Genomic DNA, 22660 nt, shown 5'->3' with positions numbered 1-22660 from the left:
GGGGGCGCGGGAGGAGCATCTGTGAGAGGGGAGCGCGGAGAGAGGGGGCACAGACTCGAGGAGAGAGAGCATGAGATGGGCAGCGAGTGAGGGGGCAGGAGAGAGAGGACGGGAGGGGTGGGGAGAGGAGGAGACAGGATGCGCTGAGGTGGACAGCTCTCTGACAGACTGACTGCGGCGGACGTACTCTGCCCGACGGCTCTGCAGCATCCGGGGCCCCAGAGGAGCCCACTGCATCCCCGAACCTTGCCCGGGCGCCCCCTGCTGGAATGCATCCACCGGCTGCCCTCCGGCGGACCCCTGGGACCGAGCCCGGACCCCCGGACTCACATTCGGCGCTGGCCTGAGGCAGCCCAGCCCACCACCGGCGACCATGTGGCCCCGGGCCCCCCTGCCCAGCCTGCTGCTCTGCGCCGCCGCCCTCCTGCCAGGTACCACCCTCTGCCCTCTGTCATGTATTGTCTACAAATGCTAAAGTCACCAGTTAGGAAAGTCCATGTTTATTGCTATTTACGCTGCTCATATAGCCCGGAGGGATACTGCGCCTGCTGCCGAGACTTGTTCAATGTACAGGAGGGTGGACCCATCCCAGTGAGCTGGCGAATTAGTTTGTGTAGCGGTCACGGGAGCCTTTGAACACTGCAATGTACAAGACACGTGGTAAATTCAACTTGAGATGCCCCTGATGGTTAATGCACCTACTGGCGGGCTCTGTTTAGATTGTGAAGCATAAAGGCTCAAACCCCTCCACTCACACCTGAATCTTGTTGCCATTGCTCAATTAATACCGTGTACATGTGCTGATGAAACGTATCGTATTTACTGCATTCCAGAGAAAACGCTCATGCGTTGTTGACCCGCTGAAAAATAACACGGTGCTTGTGTAGTGCTTACTGTAGGCGAGTGTGTTTTGAGGAGCTATGAGTAACGTGTTATTGCTACCAAACCTAACGGCAATAATTTGAAAGAACTTGCAAGGGCGAGCGTTTAATCAACCCCTCCGTGACCAAACCTGCAGACTACTGAATGTTATCAAATCTCAGCCCGAGCAGGCGCTTTATCCTGCGGAACTATATTACCAGCATCGGAAGGGGGGGGGGGGGGGGGGCGGACGACGACTAGTGGACTCAGTGAGAGTGGGAGCAGGTGACGGCCTCGACCGATTCGAACCCGGGACTCACCAGTCACACAGACTCTCCTCAGTAGGCGCTGAGCAGTTTTTAACCCAACCGTGATTCAAACAAGCGCCCTGCAAGTTTTGCTGACATCTCTGCAACATCCGCATGACCCACTGAGATATCTTCTTGGGGCTGGAATCTGCAACACGCAGGCAAATCTCCGAAGCAACTTTGGCTCACTGCACCATTTATTTTTAATTTAAGACCCGTGGATCCAGGGTTACTTTACTTTCAGAGCCATATATATTATAAGACCAGGTTTGGGAATTGTGATGGGGGGGGGGGGGGTGTCTCCATCGCTTACACACGCGGTCTCCACTGCAGGGGCATTAGCCAACCGAGATATCTCGTCAAGTAGATTGCCTTCCTGTTACGATGCACGGAAGTCGACAACAGGTGCAGTGACCTGCTGAGCTATCTGCTTGGGTTAAACCAGCTGATGGCAAGCATACCCCGCCAGCAGAGCTTCACCAATGGCGGCGTCTCACATGCTGCGCTGCCAGTGGCTGTAGGTGCCGCAGTAGGGACTTTAAACAGTCATTTGGCGGCCTGACAGGGATATTTACCCATGGCCTGCAATATTGAGACATATGAGGGCAGAAGGATTTTGTTTTATATTGTCAGTTGCACACATTGCTGCAGGAAGGTTGTCACAATAATGTCCTATTTTGCACTGATTGGAACCTGTGTGCATTGCATATATACAGGTCACTGCAGCAGGTGCTTTAACCCGCCGAGCTGACTGATTCGGATCCTGCAGCTGTGACCGACGGATTACACAAGCCTCGGTTTTATTCGACCCTGGAAGCGGCTGCTCCCGGGGTATCCTTGACTCCGCAGCAGCAGCCTTGACCCACCGAGCTGTGTCTGGCTCGGATATCCGGGGGTTTATTTTAACCGGGGCGCTGAAGGGTCTTACATCTCTGAATTAGTTGTAACCCAATCACCTGCGCCGCGGCCCGCTGGTAATTGGAAATGTTGTCGTGATCTGTAATCGCCGCGCGCGGGGATGTCCATGGAGCGCGTGCCGGGTAACCCGAGCCCGCGCGCCCATGAAAGATTGAGCGGGAAGCCGGGGCGCGAGGGCGCGCCTGCACCGAGCACCTGCGAACAAGCGCGCGGGCCTGGCACGTGTCCGCAATTAGTGTGATGAGGTGCAAAGGGATATCCTGGGAGAGGCGCGCCTCGCGCTGCTTCTCGGGTGACCCTCGCGGCGCTAAAGCAGCGGGCAGGCGAGGTAACTCAGTGCGTCAATGCGCCTGCTGCGGGGCTGTGTGTGCAACCTGCGGGCCCCGAGTTCACCCTCGGGTAGATAGCAGGGTGGGTTAACGCACCTGCTGCAGCGGTGCTGCCGGTCTGTGCAACCTGAAGAGTACAGGTTTCAATCCCTGCGAGATAGCTCAGTGGATCAATGCACCTTCCGCATAGAGCTGCATTACACACAGAGAGGGTCGCTAGAATGGTGAAGGTCCTTGAATTAGCTGTCCTTTCAGCTTAATTATGGATTTGCTGCTCTTGTCACACAATCCACCATTTGCTGCCTAATTTGCAGATTTTAACCCCCAAAAAATTCTAGTAAAAATATATGAAAAGTTACTGAAAAAAGTTTCCCATATCATGGGTCAGTGCTGTAGCACAACCTTTGCAAAGGGTAAATGGACACCCTAAGATGGCTGTCTTCAAGCGCTAAACTGGCAGAGATGAGTTACGATTAGAAGGGGGGTGGGCGCACACTGCCTCCAGGCCCTGGCAGGAACTGCACCAGCTTTTATTAAGTCCCAAATCAAAGCATACATCCCTAGCAGAGATTTGCGTTCCTCAACCCAATTCTTTCTTTCCGTTCCCCGTTTCAAGAAGAAGAAATCGGGGGGGCTTGAAGTTTTCCACCTTGGCTCCCATTTTTTGGAATATTCTTCCATTTACCATTAGGTCCTCTTCCTCCTATCTTGACTTTCGTAAAGCTCTCAAGACCCTTCTTTTTTCACGAGCCTTCCCGCCCTAGCTGACTTTTCTACTCCACCGGGCCTGTGTCTTTAGCGCCAAGAAACCGCCTGGTGGCCGAGCGCTTTACAAGTCTTTTAACTTCAACCAGCCGCGGTGCGTCCATTGGGGCGCAGCCCCGCCAGCCAACATGGACCCGCATCGCGGCCGCCGGCCGCAATCCTAGTATCTTCTAAATAAAATACAGCCGCTGGCGGGAATTGCGCAGGGGGGGGGGGGTGCTGCAGCTTGAGTGACAGTCCACACTCAGGCTGCAGCAGACCGTAGTGCGCAGTGACAGTCCCGCTGGGGAACTTACAGTGCGCATGCTTGGGAAAGTTGGCAACTTTCTCAAGCATGCGCACTGTAGGTTCCCCAGCAGGACCCAGGGGTGCTTGTTTGCTGCCACAGCCCGGGTTTCCAAAGGGCGACAGGGCGAGCAGCAAATGTGCCCCCCTAGCCAATCCTGGTGCTGCGTGCAGCGCCAGGATTGGCTGGTCCACCTCGCAGCATCCATCATTGGATGCCGTGCGTGGTGGGGTGGGACATCCTGTCAAGGAAGAGCTCTGCCTCTGTCACAGTCGGCGTCTCTTTCGTGTACTCCAGACGCATGGTATAAACAGGTAAATTGTTCAGAGATTATATTAGCTGGCTGAGCTGTAATTTTACGGTGTTTTGTGTTTTGGATTAGAGCATTCGTGTAGGAGGGAGCTCGGGGGCAGGAAGGGAGCTGGTGCAGGCGGGCGGGCGGGCGTGGAGGGATGAAAGCTGCTCATGGCTGGGGCTTGAGGGTCCAATTTGTTATAGGACTGACGCCTCTGGTGACGACGTACCCCACAGTACAAGGAACCCCAGGAAGGGAGTATGTCTGTCCTCTAACAGCTCAGGGTGTCTCTTTGAGCCTCTCTCTCACACAGGTCTGTGTGTCCGCCTGTCTCTCTCGCAGAGCGCTGGCCGCGTCTCCTTCACCTTATGTCTGTCCTCTAACTGCTCAGCTCAGGGTGTCTCTTTCTAGAACAGTCCTTGGCGTCAATTCTTCTTCTAACTTAGCACTAGGCGTGTCTGTCTCTTAGCCCCGCGTGACACTTTGACCCAAGCAGAGGTGTGTGTCTTAATCCCTCCTGCAGACCCCCTATGTGTCTCTATCGGCTCTCTGTCTTTTTCTGTCTAATAGACCTCACCTTTTGTGAACCCTCCGGGAATGTATGTTTCTCTCGGATTGCCCTCCGTGCTGTCTCGCGACAGGGAGGGGAGTGGTGGGGGTGAAGGCCGGAATGGGGGGGGGGTTTGACAGTCCTCGCTCAGGGGGGCTGAGGAGTTCTCTCAATCTGTTTTGTTTGACTGACCTCTGGGGTGTCCCAATCCCTCTGCCAGACCTCTGGGGTGTCTCAATCGCTGTGCCAGAGCTGCGATGTTCAGAGTCTGTGCCAGTTCTAGGTTAATTGTCTTTGTAGCGCGTATGCCAGATACTGGACGCTTCGAAGCGCTACAGGTGTTTATCGAAAATGATGTGTATTGTGATTGGTGTTCATGTAAAGTGCTGCAATACCTTCTGGTCGAGTTCGCGCTATATAAAAACTGCAACAACAAAAAAAGCGGATGAAGGCTCGAAGATGGGGTTACAAGTACAAACCGAGTGGTATGCGCATGGGGGAGTGTGACGCAGTGGTAGACGGTGCACAGGGCATGGGTGCCATAAAGTGCAGGAGGGCAGAGAGTCCATCATAGCTCAGTGAAAGTGGGAAACGTCGCAGAGTGGGCGTTTTGTTTTGTTCTGCTTTAGAATATGCTGTAGAACCTTGCATGGTCATTCTGTGGTTATACTGAATAAGCAGCTACCTATGTTATGCCATCTATTAATGTAATAACTGCACTTTCACAATTGCTTTATTAACCTTCCTGCTTTCTCAAATTTGCTTGAAAATGCACGATTTTTCTTCTTCTTTTTAAAAATTTTCTTGGGGGGGTTACCCCCCCAATCCCCTCTTTTGGGGTTCGGGCTCGCTCGCTGCGCAAGCTCGCTACGGTGCTGTATGCAAATCACTTTGCGCCCCACCACTTTGAAATGTCACCCACTGCCCCTGACTTCAACTTCCCACTCCAGAACTCAGTTTGCCCCTGTGCATCATAATATATGCAGTGCATGATAACACTTTCTGCGGTGTCAGGCTTTAGTTTTTCACCCTTGTTGGTGCAGCCAGTGCTGTGCATCTCTAGAAACGTGTTTCAGGATAATTGTACTTCTTCAGTAGAGAGCAACACATTTTTTTGGGGTGCTGGAGATGCTGCTCAAAGTCTTCACAGATCTCAGTACCACTCGCTGGGCGCAGGTGCCTCAACCTGAGACCTGAGAAGACTTTGGGCAGCATGTGCTGCTCGCTACTGAAGATGGACAACTATCCTGAAACGCATGTCTAGAGATACAAAGCACTGGCTGCAGCAACGAGGGTGAAAAACTAAAGCCTGACACCGAAGGAAGTGTTATCATGGACTGCAGTCTTTATGATGCATTGGGGCAAACTGAGTGCTGGAGTGGGAGGCAGTGTGCGCCCAAACCCCCTTCTAGATGAGTTACACTGTTGCCCTTCCTGTAGTCACCTTTTAACCCTTTCTGTGCTCATGACGCACGGCATCATGCTTCACGGGCGGCGTGTGCTAATGACGACGTGGAGCCGTCATGCTGCCGCTCCGCCCACGCGGCACTAATTATACGCCTGTGCGGGCGAATTATTGAGTGGGCGGGGTAATGACGACTCCACATCGCCATGAGCACACGCCGCCCGTGACTCGTGACGGCGTGGAGCTGTCATTGGTACCGGAGCGCCACGCCCACCCCCTAGCCCCCCGCACCGCGGCAGAATTCGCAGCACAGGGAAGGGGTTAAAATGACCAAACAACAAAATACAACCCTAGTGGCCGCGTCTAGAGACCAACAGGTTCAATTCTAGCAAAGAGTTCAGTGTCCCCTGCTTCAGACATATGTGTGAAAGTGCAGGTAACAGATCCCATCTGCAGCAAGACACCTCAGTGGATTCATGCACCTGTTGCAGAAGGACGTCCATTTCCAGTTCTCGTGAGATTATTCTGTAGATGAATGTGCCTCGTGAAGAGAGCTGCGTGTGACCTGCAGACCACAGATTTCACTGCCAGGGACTCTCGTCTGTGGGCTCAGGCACCTTTTGTGGAGAGAAAAACATTGTGCAACCTGGTGGTTTAGCGCCGCGACACCTTCGGGTATTTGCACGCTTTATAAATTGTCAAATAAATACAATGTTAAACACAGCTGCGGACACTGCACGTAAAAGCGGTTGGGCCGGCTGTGGGGGGATTTCGAGAGACGACCACAAGGGAACATTAAATAAAGAATTCATTTCCCCTCGTGGTGATCTTTTAGCTGGTTAAAGCGCCTACAAGTTAAGGATTCCAAGGGCAGTGACAGTTTGTGGGGTTAAAGCGCCAGTTGTAGAGAAGCGTGTGCAACCTGCAGCTCACCGATCTCGTAAAATAGCCCAGTGGGGTAATTCACCTGCTGTAAAAATATGGTTTTAACCTGCAATTCACTAATTTCAAACTCTGTGTACCCAAGGACGAGAAATGTGCTTGTCCTGCTAGTCACGTGGCCCAAGCCCAGAACAATGGTTCAAATGGTGAATACACTTCCTGCAAATCTCTGTTTCCAACTTGAAGGTTAATGTGCTAATTGCCAGCAAACGTTTAATGGGTTTATTAAATGTTGCTGATACATGTTTATAGCCCAATGCAAAACTGTGTTATATTTATTATTATTGTAAATTAATCTTCTACATTTATTTAGAATGCAGGACAAAACAAATAAAATGCCAGAGCACTTTTATCGTAACTTTGAATCAAATCTGTAATTAATTTAAATACATTAAATTCAAATAAAACTCTTTTCTGAAGTTTATCATAAAAAAATTAATTCCCTCATAAAGAAAGACAAATTGCATTAGTCAGAATAACTTTATTTATTGCATTAATAATTGACATTGACATGTTTCATTAATTAAAAATAGTGTAATTATTTTTTAACATAATTTAATTTATAAATTCAACCAAGGGCGTTACATATTTTATAATTAAATAATATGTTTTATTTTTATATTTTTGTAAACATTAAATTATATGTATTTATATATTAAATGATTTTAAATAATGTAAATTATTTTCTGTGGGCTGTAAGTCCCCAATTCTTTTATTTTCTATGGGAGGGTGCTCCAGTATCTGTGGTTGGCCATGTGTTGTGCTGGACTCAATATTGTTTCTTTTTGGCAGTAGTAACTTTCACTCGTAAATTTGACCCATCCCATTGTTCATGGGATTGCGATATATATATCTACACTTTTGAGTAACTTTACACTTGGATTCTGTGAATTGCCAAATGTAGTAAAGTTACTCAATTGTGTCAGAGTAACTTACACATGTAAATTACTTACAAGTGTAAGTTACCTCCGTGAATATCCCAGAAAGTGTTACTGAAGTGCAGATCCGCACCAACATTGTAAATTTACAATCCAGTCGCTCTTTTGGGTAGAGTTCAGTCACAAACACTATGGGCAAGATTCACAAAGGTTTAGCATCCTGTCAGTGTTGCTTTTTTAACGCACAGCCGACACTAACCCTGTTTGGGGAGTCACAGTGTTGGTTTGTATGGAAAAGTTACGCATAGCAGTGTGAAACGCTGCTTTGCATTTCTTTGTCTCAAGGGGGCGTTACATTGCTGGTACATCGGCGTTCCCATGCGACCACCCATGCTTTTTTTTTTTTTTTCCAAAACCTTTATTGCACTTTGCATAATACACAGCGGAATGCCTACAACCCTGTGGGCCGGCCGCTATCAGTGGATCGGTGTATATTTAAATTTCCAGCACGAATGATATCAATACTGTATTAACGACAAAGTCGCGACTGATCGTACCGAAAGATTTAAAAGTGCCAGTTGAGCAATTATTCAATGCATGAATTGAGGTTTTGATGTAGTTTTTTTTCTTTTTTTTTTTTTCGTTTTACCCTTTTAAATAACAACAACCCGTAACATTAACAGTTAGGAATGACATTGCGGTCGGACATTAATCAATGCATTTCAATTCTCTCGAGTCTCTTGGGAATATGGGAACTTGACAGCCCATCACAGTGCGCATACTCCATTACCCACCCCACCCGCTCCTGCCCCCTTTGGCCCATCTGCCCAAGCTCTGAGAAGGAGCCTATTGCAGCAACCCTGGCCTCCACCCCCCCCGCCCCATCCCGCCCAAGTTCCCACCCATGCTTTTTGACGCTAAACCCTATCTACTAACATTAGTCGACCAGGTTTAGTGCCTAAAATTAAAGCTGCTGGAAAGCAGCTGTTAAAAGATGTTTTTTTTTCATTTCTCTTTGCTTTTTTGGACTTTGCATGAGTGCTGCCCTGAACAGTACACATTCAAAGTGGGAAAAGGTTTTAAACGTATCTAGCCATAGTATTTTCTACCGGAAGGGTATCCTTCCTGTACAAAACCTATGGTAGACTCATGCACGCTGTCTAGCACTATGGCGCTAAGGTGTGTCCCTGGCGCATGGCAGCTGAAACCAGCGGCTCACTAGGGAGAGGGGAGGCGAGAGCCATATCTCTATGAATATGGTGCTCCCCTGTTTTATCCTTGTCACGCAGCGCAGCCTTTTTGGGTGCTGCGCTGCTTTGAGTGACACCATTGTGAATCTTTACCTGTGGCACTGCTGCAACTGCTGTTAGTTTGCGTGCCCTCCATCCATTCCCCTGCCCTCTTCAACTTTTAGGACAGACATTGTGGGATATATTTACTATGATTTAGTGGCGTGTTTGTCAAAAAAGATGCATTATCTTTTTACTTTCCCGTGCAAAACGTGTTTGCACAAGAAAATCGCTTGAAAGTGACATAAAGCAGCCCATAGTGCTGCTTGGTATTACTTAGCACCAAGGGGGCGTTCCATGGGTGGTGCGTGGGCGTTCCCATGCAATCACCCAAGGTTTTTGACGCAAAACCCTAGTCACTTAAAAAAGTAGACGGGTTTGCGGCAAAAAATTGCACCCATTTCAAATAGGCGCACTGCAGGTTTTCTTTCCCCTTGCACTTTTTGCACTTTTCACGAAGAAAAGCACAGTGAAATCTGCATGGTGAAAATGTCCCAGTAATGAGGTCTTAACTGGGGGGTCATTTTAACACCCAGTGTCTCATGCATTGTTGGCCTGATTTACCGTCTGGTAATTTCACCCAAAGGAAAAATCCAGTTACTAGTGCCACTGGAAGTATGCCATTCTGCAACAGCAATTTCCGCATAATTATGGATTTGCTGCATTTTCTTGATAAACCTTAGCCTGTTGCATAATCTGAAGATTTAAACAACAAATATAGGGGCATATTTATGACAAAGTAACGCAGCACTGCGAGTAACCTTGCTGCACTGCGTGACAGGCAAAGGGCAGAATGTTCCATATTTATCCCAATATGGCTCATCCCTGTGCTTTCTTCTTCACTGGCACACAATGTGCTACTTAGCGCCAACACAGGCACCCTTCCACCATGGTGCAACAGTGTCTCTGTTGCATGCAGGATTTTGTGCAGGAAAGAGAGCACCTTCCTGCACACAAAAAATCCCTTAAGGCACATTCCATTTTGCAGCCCATATAGAAAGAGGAAGTAATGAGGAGAAATAAAGATGTTTCTCCTAGTTAAACCTCTCCTGGGAAGGTGTAACATGATGACGCATTCCCAGGTCTTCTAGTAATGGTGAATCTGGGAATGCCTCAACATCCATAGGTGTTGCAAGGGAACACCCACCCATCGCCAATGGAACGCCTTCCCACGGCAGAGTAATGCAACACAGCAATTTGTGCTGCATTGAGTTGCGTTACTTTTGATGTATGAAGCCACTCAGGGCTGCGCAGAGAGGCCTTGCTTGGCTTAATGAATCGCATTTTGGGTTTGCGTCACACTTTCAAATTGTTGCATGGTGCAAACACGACGCAAACCCTTTCATAAATATGCCCCATAGTATCTCACTTAAACGGTTCAAAAGTTACTAAAAGCGTGACACGTGTACTGCGCAGTGGATAGTCGTTCACAAAGGTTGACTAGTCACTCAACTGTTGCTTTGTGCTGTATTTTGGTGTCAGAATGGTACTAGTGAGGTGAAACCTTAGCCCAGATAGAGCTAAAGTGTATGAAATAACACAATAACTTGCAGTATCTGAGTTACTGAGATTTTCATATTTTTTTACCTCTTTTCTCTGTGCTCATTTTGCCAGGTGCCCCCTGGTGAAATCTGCACATGGACAAATCTCTGGAGGGTACACATTCCGCCCAGCTGGTAACATCAAATCGGCGCAACATAATGTCTGTGCAGAGTTCCAACTTGGAAACAAGGCGCTGTTATTGAAGCGTCAAGAGGCAGCTCATTTGGAGAGCTGCGCTAGATTAATAGTATTATCACCATGAATAGGTTATGGAATTGGAGGGAATATGGGACATATTTGGTCGGGACTGGATTAAACCGGAGGGGAAGAAGATGAGGGCACATCCACAACAGCTTCAACGCCGTCACTACCCTGGCAATCGCAGAGACCCCCGCTCCCACGACCACCACCCGCACCAACCACCTGCTCGCCTGGACCAACATTAACGACGACGACACCATCAAGATCATGAACTCCGTCCACTCCGGATCCCTGGAAGACCTCTGCCCACACCACATCTTCAACAAAGCCAGCAGCACCATCGCACCCCACCTCTGGAAAACCATCAACATCTCCTTCGAGACAGCGACCTCCCCGGAGAGCTGGAAGCACGCAGAGATCAACACCTTACTCAAGAAACCCAAGGCGGACCCCAAGGACCTCAAGAACTTCCGACCCATCTCCCTGCTCCCGTTAAAGGTCATCGAAAAGGTCGTCAACAAACAACTGACCAGCTTCCTCGAAGAGAACCACATTCTGGACCCGTATCAGTCTGGGTTACGCAGCAACCACAGCACCGAAACTGCCCTCCTCGCCGCCACCGACGACATCAGGACCCTGCTGGACAACGAACAAACGGCTGCCCTCATCCTCCTGGACCTGTCAGCCGCCTTTGATACGGTCTGCCACCGCACAGTAAGGACACGCCTCCGCGATACCGGAATCCAAGAGAAGGCCCTAGACTGGACTTCCTCCTTCATCTCCGGCAGAACTCAGAGCGTCCGCCTCACACCCTTCCGCACCAGAGCCACCGAGATCATCTGCGGCGTACCCCAAGGCTCATCCCTCAGCTCAACATTGTTCATTGTCTACATGGCACCGCTCGCCCATGTCGCACGACGGCACAACCTCAACATCATCTCCTACGCCGATGACACCCAGCTGATCCTCTCCCTCACCAAAGACCCCCACACTGCCAAAACTAACCTCCTGGAAGGAATGAAGGCTGTCGCCGACTGGATGAAAAACAGCCGACTGAAGCTGAACTCGGACAGGATGGAGGTCCTCATCCTCGGATCCACCCCCTTGGTCTGGAACGACTCCTGGTGGCCGACTGCACTAGGAGCACCCCCTACACCCACCGACCACGCACGCAACCTAGGGATCATTCTCGACTCCGCCCTCTCCATGACAAAGCAGGTCAACGCCGTCTCCTCCTTCTGCTTCAGCATGCTTCGCAGGATCTTCAAGTGGATCCCCACCGAAACTAGGACGGTCACCCAGGCCCTCGTCAACAGTAGACTGGACTACGGCAACGCACTGTACGCAGGAGCCCCGGCCAAACTCCTGAAAAGGCTATAACGCATCCAGAACGCCTCCGCACGCCTGATCCTCGACATACCCCGCCGCAGCCAGATCACACCTCACCTGAGAGACCTGCACAGGCTCCCCATCAACAAGAGAATAACCTTCAAGCTCCTCACCCACGCATACAAGGCACTCCATGCCACCGGATCAGTGTACCTCAACAGCCGTCTCAGCCTCTACACCCCCATCCGCCAGCTCCGCTCCGCAGACCGCGTCCTCACCACCGTCCCCCGTACCCGAAGAGTGACCGCCGGTGGCAGATCATTCTCCCACCTCGCCGCCAAGACATGGAACACCCTCCCCAGCCACCTACGGCAGACCGAAGACCTTCTAACCTTCAGGAGGCTCCTCAAGACCTGGCTCTTCGAACAGTAGCAGCGCCCCCCCCCTAAAGCCTTGAGACCCTCACGGGTATGTAATGCGCTTCATAAATGCTATGATTGATTGATTGATGCCCAGCGTTCCAGGGACCCCTTTTGATGACGACATGCCGTGGCGATCTTAAACATTCTCTGCTTTAGACTACAAATGCCCTGTCCTAGCCACCTGTGCAATAATAAATTTTTTAGAGCTTCATACCACCGCTGCACATGTGTGTGTGTGTGTGCATATATAAATATATATATATATATATATATATATATATATATATATATATATATCGCAGCTACTTTCCTTTTCTTCTTTGTGTAAAGAAAACAGCACTCGCGGGGATAGGATCTACATGCCACGTTCCAGGGACCCCTTTTGATGACGACATGCCGTGGCGATCTTAAACATTCTCTGCTTTAGACTACAAATGCCCTGTCCTAGCCACCTGTGCAATAATAAATTTTTTAGAGCTTCATACCACCGCTGCACATGTGTGTGTGTGTGTGCATATATAAAAATATATATATATATATATATATATATATATATATATATATATCGCAGCTACTTTCCTTTTCTTCTTTGTGTAAAGAAAACAGCACTCGCGGGGATAGGATCTACGATTTCATTTTGATCCTTTGAGCACCAGACGCGTTTCGGCTCCTGCCTTTGTCAGTGGTAGTACCAAAATGAAAATAAAATCGTAGATCCTACTCCCGCGAGTGCTGTTTTCTTTACACAAAGAAGAAAAGGAAAGTAGCTGCGATTATAGCGAGGTACGCCGCTCGTAACATGCACCCGTGCTTGAGTGCATGACTTGGCGTAACGAGGAGCAAAAAAATAAATAAAATAAAAAATAAAAAAAAATATATATATATATATATATATATATATATATATATATATATATATATATATATATATATATATATATATATATATATATATACCAAGATCCTTGCTTTTCAGCTTTCTTTCGAGAACAAACGAGCGTAGACCAGAGACGTTTTAAGGCATGGGCAAAGTGGGAACAGTCCAGCCCGAACTGCCATTTCCTTTGGTTTTTCTTTGTCCGCCATAAATTGGCAGGGTATGCTCAGACGTGAGTCCCTTGCTCGCTTTGCCACTGGATTCAAGCAAGCCGGGCTGAAGACGGCTGAAATGCCAGAAACCGATCCTCGGTAGCTTGTTTCCGCTCCGGGGAAGGCATGGCTTGGCAGTTCGGGCTGGACTGTTCCCATGAGGCACAGGGTCAGACTGATTTGCATATGGCATGTCTCAACTGGGGTGGCAGAGTGGGCTAAAGAACGGTGATGGATTAAACCCAGATTAGTTGAATGGGGGTGAGTGCTTGTATTGTCAACGCTCCGTCCAACATTTCCTTTGGTTTTTCTTTGTCCGCCATAAGTTGGCAGGGTATGCTTTTCTCTATTTAATGAGCAAACATACAAGTGTATATTTGTACGTGCAAAAATAGAATTCCTGAAAGTTTTGTCCTCCATGATTTCACCTGGAAACCTGTGATTGTGGCTGGTTTCCAGGAATTACCTGGCAAGCCGTTGTGAGTCCCAAAAATAACTAAATGCCTCTCCTGCCCCCTGATATATATGCACATGCTTTCAAAGAGGTGTGGGGTAGAGGGTGTAGTGAAGGTGCAAGATGTCAGGCTTCAGAAACAATGTCATCGGTGGTATGAGGCAGGTTCCTAGGAGCTCTGTCCCACAGCAATGTTACTGCACCCGCTGCACACGTGCAGGTGGCACGGGGGCGTATCCCAGAAGGGGCTATCAGGCCCCTCCTGTATTGTCGAGTGGGAGTACATTTACAAACTGCCCGGCCCACAGTGGGTGGGCACCCTTTCGGACAGTGCTTTACATGGGAAGAAAATAGTGCAGGTACGCATTAATATGTGGCGAGTGGGCGGGGCTAGGGGCGGGGCTAAAGGCCAGACATGACCTACTTATTGACTTGAATAATAGTTGTAGCATATACCAAAACACATGAGAAATGGTTTCTATGAACAAAATAGGTTAAATCGTTACAAAAGTCAAACGCAGTGATATTTTAACATTTCCTTGTTTTGTAATATTTGCAGCATGAATACTGTTATTTGCTGTTACTTGGCCCAATACTATATATTCACGAGCATGCAGACTCACACAAAGAAACAAGCAGATGAGCACCCACAAAGCATTCCACACATTTCCTTTAATATTTCCCCAAGAGTGCCTCGATTTCCTCCCTCTTTTCACTCTAACAGGCACAGGTAAACAGACAAACAAGCAGTCATTCACACAAAAGAATCGGGTGGGATGAAAGCCCTTTTAACCGGTTTACCTCCCATGGCTTTCTTAATTGCACTGTCACGGGGCTGCCTCGATTCCTTACAACACAGCGTGATGGTGAACACCCGGATATCGTGCAAATGAGCCCACGCGGAATACTTCAGCGGGGGCTCGGCTCAGGGCTGCAGAAGTGTTTTGACTGTCAGAGAGATGTTACCAGCCCTAGCAGCCGATGGGCCTATCCTTTCATGAGTACCTGTACTCTCCTCGGCAGTAGAGAAGTGCCTGTACTCAGAGTGATAAAAATAAGAAGTGCCGGTACTCAGTTTCAAAAAAGAGAGGTAGACAGTGGAACCTTCCTAGCATATAGCACCTAACCCAAGTCACTCGTAACTGTAAATTGCCCCCAATAGTTTATATGGGCAATGTGTGTGCACACTGACTGACACCCACTGTCACAGTGCTAGTTCATCAAAGAACTAAGGTAATCCATACATAAGAGCAAAGGTGCACAACACAATTCTTCAGTTACAGTTCTAATAATCACAGACATAGGTTTTCTTGGTTGTGATTTTCTTTATTCCAAAATGGTGTACATTCAAAAACCCCGTGTTTTTTTAATGTACACCATTTTGGAATAAAGAAAATCACAACCAAGAAAACCTACGTCTGTGATTATTAGAACTGTAACTGAAGAATTGTGTTGTGCACCTTTGCTCTTATGCCTGTACTCAGAACCTGTGAGTGCGGGCCCATTTAAATCACTGCTTTTGGACATGGCATGGAAGGTGCCAGGAACTCTTCATGGTCCGAGGCCCCTTCCAAAGGGAGACCATGGGGTGCTGATAGAATGGCGAATGGGCTGAACAATGCAGGCAGGGCCACATGTGCTGGAACAACGCAAGCACAACCACACTTGCATGAACAGCGAAACTTTCTTTACCATGCATCTGCATGGCGAAGGCAGATAGCGGTCTAGTGTCCAGAATGGGTGGAGAGAAGGAGAGGAAGCGTCGGAACAGGAAGCTCTGGATGCGGACAGGTAAGTGGGGCTTGGTTTGGAGGGGGTTAGTTTTTAGGGGTGGGGGTCGCTTTTAGGGCTCAAGTTGGGTGGGTCGGGGTACTTTTGGGAAGAGGGCAGGTTTTTAGGGCTCTGGTCAGGGTAGTTTTAAGGACTGGGCCTGGGTTTGGGGGGTAGGTTTTAGGAATGGGGGCGGTTTTAGGGCTCTGAGCAGGGGGGAATAGGGGCAATTTTTTAATTGGGGACAGGGTTTTAGGCCTCAGGAGAGTGCAAGGGGTTGGGGTAGTTTTATGGACAGCACAGGGGGTAAGGTTTAGGGCTGCAGACGGGGGGCACAGAGCGGGGACGTTTATGGTAGGGGGCAGGGTTTTATGCCTAAGGGTAGGGGGAGGGTAATTGCTAGTTTTAAGGGCAAGGCTTGTTTTAAGCCCCGGGGTGGGAGGCGAGGTAGGGAGTTAGAATTTTAGGGCTTGGGGCTGGGGGTGTCATTGTAGTGGCAATCTTAACCATGCGTACCCCCTTACCATTCATGACTTTACAACGAAATTGCGCGGTAAAGGACTGCGTGTTTAAGATGCATTCGTAGTTCGGGCTCTGTGGTCGAGGCACGTGTGGTTTCGCACGGCGTGCCTCTGTCATACAACCTGATAGAATGACACTCACCATGCAGCGGGGACAGCACTTGCAGTCTCTACACTTACCACCGCAGGACCCTTGAGTGGGAGCCTCAGCATCCCTCAGAGGTCCATCCAATCTGGTCCGCACTCACTTTCATGTGCGTCTTCAGGACCCCTCACGAGGCCACCTGTAGCCACAGATGGTTCATCTCACAGTATAAAGGTTCCGTTCTGAATGTCCTGCACATCCTTTTCCTGGGACGAATGGGATTTTACAACCAAGTTAGGATTTTAGTTTTGTGGTTCTGTTCTGCTTTCTAGACAAGCAAGTAACAGCCAACCCAAAGGAGCTGCTGACGTGCCATTCTCCACCCTGCAACTCGCATCACCACCTTCCATCTAATCTACAGGCCTTCAGGGCAGAACGCGGCCTTCGTTGATGAATTCTCAGATCTCCTCGCCACCTCAGCCATTCATCATGCACATGCCACCCTCCTGGGTGACTTCAACCTCCCAGACTACCAAGATTAAAAAAAAAACTAGGGATCCCCCTCAGCCTCATTGACACAATCAACTTGGTCCAGCACACCACAACAACAACACATTCCAAGCATCCTTGACCTGATCTTTTTTCAGATCACCAACAATCCTATGCAAACTTCCCATATCCATGGACTGGACAGACCACTTTGCCGTCCCTGTTTCCCTGTTCAGCGTATAATCAAAACATCAAGGTCAATTCAAAATAGACCACATCTTCAGATCCTTCAAAGACTTATGCAACCCATTGCTCAAACTCATCTCTCACCCTATCAACTCCAAGTCTGACACCAATACCCCCCCTAAACAACCCAAACACTTTTATGTAAAACTGGGAACATTCATGTCCCAATTAATACACACAATTGCAAACTAAAGTTTTCAGCACTCTGGAACCTTAATGACCTTACTGATGACAATAAATGATCCAGCCACAGACAAGGAAGAAAACAGAGGAAAAATTAAATTCGACACAGCCTCATGATACGATAGTCCCTCAGCGCAACATTCAGACAGCTCATCACGTCAGTCAAAGTAAAGTATGATACAAACAACATGAACGAAGCCACGAACAGAAGCAGAACACTTTTCAAGACAATCAGGCACTGCTTCACCCTCTACTGTATCCACAGAAAAGTGCAATGCCATCATCCGCTTCTTCAGTGAAAAAATATAGAAGTCCCAACAGCACATCGACACCACCAAGACTGCTTCATCTCTCACGCCCACCCCTTCCCATAGAATCACACGTCACCCATCAAAGCCCATTCTCATGCAGATCTCACCAACATAGGCAACATCCTAAAATCCGCTTCTCATCAACGCTCTCTCTAGGGCTGCTCTCTCTCACCCCCTACTTACCGTTGTCAATGCTTCTCTTGCTCAAGGAATCTTCCCGGAGGTTCCAAAGACAGACCCGATTCGATCCTCTTGGGAGCTGTACCCCTTTAGAACAGCTCCCAAGAGCTGTACCCTACCCTGTTTACATTTCAAAGGACCTTGCACACACAGGGGAACCTGACACCCGGCCTTCCCTTGCCTGTGTCCCCTAGACAGATTGGAGATGTACTTAGGGGAAGAACTGGCCTTTAACCAGTTATGAGGGTAGGTCAAGGAATTCCCCACACAAAGGCTGGCACCAGGTATAAGGACGGGCAGTTCCGAACCACTCATCAGAACACTGCTGGACCTGTGGAAGATTCAGATGAAGGATTGCCGATCTGCCAGAAGGACTGACCACCTGTTTGTAGAACTGCCTTGCTGCCTCAAGAAGGAAGATTGGACTGCCTTACCTTGGTCCCCGGCTACCCAGAGTGACATCAAGGGTCAATTGGCTGACCTTCTGTGTGAGCTACAGGGACGCAACCAGTTTCCAGAGGCCTCCTTGCAACTGCCCAGCAGACTAGAGAAGACACTCGAAGGAGGTTTTATCTCTCTGTGAGGGTGTAGAATGACTTACGAGCTTCAGCTGGAAGGTCTGTCCCTGCTACACTGCAGCTGCTACTGGACTGCGAGGCTCCAGAGATGACCGGCTGTTTGCATTACAGACACGACTGTCCGTGACGATCGACCTGCTCTTCACGCCAAGAGTGTCCCCCCCCTTTTTTTTTTTTTCTACTACAATCCCATCTGATGTACTAAACAATGTCAGGATCTGGTTTGATGGTATATGCTTTGTGAGAAACAGAGATGCGAATACTGTTCTCAGTTTTCATTGTTTGCACTTTGTATTGGTATGCACTATTGCCACATCAACGTAAACCTTGCTTCATGACGATATTGGGGTACGGCCAGTTCCCGAGCTATTATGATGGTCCTCATTGTGCGTTGTCCGCTGCTCTCCCTCATCTCTATGGTCATCCTTTTGCTCTGTTCTATGTCTCACTGCTGTATTGCTACATATGACTGTAATTGTCTTATTGTACTTTTCTTTTGAAAATGATAAATAAAATTAAAAAAAAAAAAAAGTGTCCTCTGTGCAGCCTCCACCAACACAAATGGCACTATTTGCACTGGACTTGAGAAGGTATCACTTCAGCTAGACTAACCTGGTTCCTGGTCCATCTTGAGCTCCAATGCGGTATGCCTGAACTTGTGCCTTTCTCCCAGTCAAGCACAACCAGGTAACCGAGAGAGGCGCTTTCTGCTTCTTGGCACTATTTCCGTTAGCAATTTAAAATTCAATGTCTCTGGTTCTACTGGTTGGATAATTGTCATTCTGGTATCATTTTATTTATTACAATTTACTCTATCTTTCTAAACTGGTTTGGGATTTTTCTTGTGTTGTGTTTTATGACTGGTTGAGTGCTGCATGAATACTTTACACATTGCCTCTACGTTAAACCTGCCTGCTTTTGTGGCAAGCTTCTAGACGGTTAAGCAGAGGTTAATTTAGTTTTTTTGTGGTTTACCTTGACAAGGACTGTGGTTGTTGCCTGAGTGGGGCTTCTGCCCCCTTCTACCAATAACTCAATTTCCCTTTACAAACCAAAACTGTTTTTTGCCAAGAACAACAAAAAGAAACAGTGCAAACCTGACTTAATGATATTAACTTTTACTGCTTTGAACCCCAACTTTCACTGAATGCCAAGCCACTTGAATTCACCCCATACACCAACTTCACCCTCAAGGAACGCATTACCAAAAATACTGTTTCTTCTGGACAGCGACTTTATAGTTGCTTTTCAAGCCCTCATACTTTCAAATCTGGAAGGTGGTAAATCCCTAGTTGTTGGCTTTCCAGACTGCACACTGGCACCCATTAAGGTTAGCCTACATGCCACAGCTTATTTCATCCAGGACCCTAAGGAAACACATTCACATCACCCCATCCTGATGGAACTAAATGTAAAAATGTAAATTGATACTTGTATAGCGCACTACTCACCCGTAAGGGTCTCAAGGCGCTTGTACGAATACCGCTGTGGAACCCATCCTGGCTTTGCCTGTGAGGTGTCCACTCCTGGGGACCCCCAAGGTGAAGCCAGGCATCCTTAGCGTTGTGGGGGCCATTGTGGAGATTAAGCAAGCTATAGCCCAGAGTTGCAGAGTGGGACCCATGATTGGAATAGGCACCGAGGCGAGAATTATCAGGTCCGTGGAATTTTGAGCCCAAGACCTGCTGAGGCGAGGAATTGAACCCTGGTCCCGGGCTAGACCTCTGCATCAGGGTCTGCCGCTCTAACCATTGAGCCACACTTCTCCACAACTCCATTGGCTCCTGATGCCCGCTTGCACCTTCTTCAAAACCAGCTGCATTGTTTACAGAAGCATCACGACCAGCACCCTGCTTATCTTGTAGACAATCTCACCATCTTTGATGGTTTCCGGCACACCCGCAGCCATGAAAGCATAACTGAAGAGTGAGCAATGTAAAAAAGAAAAAACCAAACCAGCAGGCCTTCGGCATCTATACACCCGGGATCTGGAACAGTTTCCCTATATCCATCTGGTCCACCCCCACCCTGCTCCAATTTAGAAAAAGGGTTGAAGATGCACTTCTTTAAAGACCACTGCATCATAATGCATTAACAGTCCACAAACCAGCTACCTCTCCTGTCTCTTTGTGACTTTGTGCTTTTATTTGACTCTCGACAGCACTCAGCTGCCTTTCTGATAGTTGTGCGCTAAAGGAATTCCACATACAAACATAGCATACATACATGTCCATCAACTGTTGTTTTTGCATTAGTCACCCCGAGTGGGACGGGTATGCTGAGACGTGAGTCCTGTGCTCTCCATGCCACTGGAATCAAGCTATCCTGGCTGATGAGGGGTGAAACCCCGAAACCGGTCCTAGGATGCTTGTTTCCAGTCCAGGGAGAACCTGGCTGAGAAGTTTGGGCTGGACTGTTCCCATGGGGCACAGGATCAAGACTGATTTGCATATGGCTCCGTTCAAGCTGGAATGGCATAGTGAGCAAAAAAAATGGATTTAGGCCCAGATTTCTGTACTGGGTGAATGTATGACATTGTTCTGCATTCTGTCCATCAACTGTTGTTTTTGCATTTGTCACCCCGAGTGCGCCGGGTATGCTCAGACGTGAGTCCCGTGCTCTCCATGCCACTGGAATCAAGCTATCCTGTCTGATGAGGGGTGAAACCCCGAAACCGGTCCTAGGATGCTTGATTCCGGTCCAGGGAGAACCTGGCTTGGCAGTTCGGGCTGGACTGTTCCCATGAGGCACAGGGTCAAGACTGATTTGCACATGGCTGGGTTCAAACTGGAATGGCATGGTGTGCAAAAAAGCGATGGATTTAGGCCCAGATCTCTGTACTGGGGTGAATGTATGATATTGTTCTGGATTCTGTCCATCAGCTGTTGTTTTTACATACATGTATGTGCCATATCACCACATGAAACAAAGGGCTGCTTGTAATAAGGCCATAGTTATGAAAGTGGGGATTGTGTAGGAGAATGCACATTTTGTTTTAGTAATGTAGCTCAGGACCACAGTGTTTCAGATATACGTGTGCGAAAGAGGTCATGATGCCCTTTCATTCATTTGACCCATGGCACACCGGAAGCCTTTTTTCCCCAAACACTTAGACCCTCGTTACATTTTGGGCTGAATGGGTTGCAGTAGTTAACACACTTAGTAAACACCAGTACCCCAGGGGGAGTTATATACCACACATGGCAAATACCTCCAACTCACAATTTTCAATGGGAAAATGAGGCATAATTTGTAATCTGATTTTAGCACATTGAATTTCACGTTTGCCATTTTTTTCCAGGCCTTTTCCCCCCCAATACATTTCAACAGGTTTGAGGTGCCCAAATCTACCAGGGATAAACTGCAAGGGTGCGATAATTACCACACACTGCGTAATTCCGATTTCTCTGCAATCCCTCGTTTGGTCAGGGGTCGGAACGTACGCCTTAATTTGTAAAGAGTTCCTAAGACGTTGATGTGGGCTTTCAACGTTATTTAAAAGCACATAACATCAACACCACCTGATGTTTCCTGGAAGATACCAGCGAGAAGCCCATGGCATGTAACAGGAAGCAAAGAGCAAGAGCCATAGAGATATAGTTACACATATCAACTCCTCTGGCACGCAGCCACTGGCAGGGTTGAGCGTTGCCAATGCTGCTTCGGTGTTCTGCACATCACTCTCAGAGATTACAAGCGATGACAGACGTGGGGAGGGCACACTCTCAAGTGGCACGCTGGCACCTTCTCAAGGTGCTTTGTTTCTTGCCAGCAGTGTGGGCTCTCGCATATTATCTCCCGGCTCTTTATCAGGCCCCGTTTGAGCGACCACCGGGCTGGAATGGGCTACTGGGCCACAGCCGTTGGGAGTGGGCTCGTTTGACTCTACTCTCCCGGGCTCCGTCCTACTATGGTTCTGCAAACTGGGCCAAGTACAATCTTCGGCGCTTGAATTTCAGTGGCAGTGATGGCGAACGGGAACAGGCTTCCCAGGGAGCTTAATGGTAGAGTACATCCGACTCAGAGCTCGACACACACCCAACAGCCCAAAAATTTGATTGTCCAGCCAGTTCTTCCATTAGAAAAAAACACTTTTTTGCACACAAAGACTCCGCACTGCCCAGGTGTGCAGAGCCTTGCATGTGCAGGACTCCCCCTTTTTAGTTATTAGTCTCTTTGGAGCTATGTTAGCGTCCATCTCTCATCTGTTCTGTGGGCTGCAGTAGGCTACGGGTCAGACTTCTGCTCTGAGGTCGTTTTCAGTGGAAGTTTTCCAGCTGCGGCTAAGTCACCCGCTGCCCCGTACAGGTTGGACAGACACAGGTCACCTGGCAGTGTCCGGGAGGCAGGCGTGGCAGGCGGTGGCAGCCCTCTTCTGGGTTTGCCAGCATCCGCAGCAGGTGGTCCCCGCAGCTGCAGTGGGCCTACTCCCTG

The sequence above is a fragment of the Lissotriton helveticus genome, chromosome 8 (genome assembly GCF_964261635.1).
Source record: "Lissotriton helveticus chromosome 8, aLisHel1.1, whole genome shotgun sequence".
Lineage (NCBI taxonomy): Eukaryota > Metazoa > Chordata > Amphibia > Caudata > Salamandridae > Lissotriton > Lissotriton helveticus.
The sequence above is the reverse complement of the archived record's forward strand: the minus strand, read 5'-3'. Positions refer to the sequence as shown.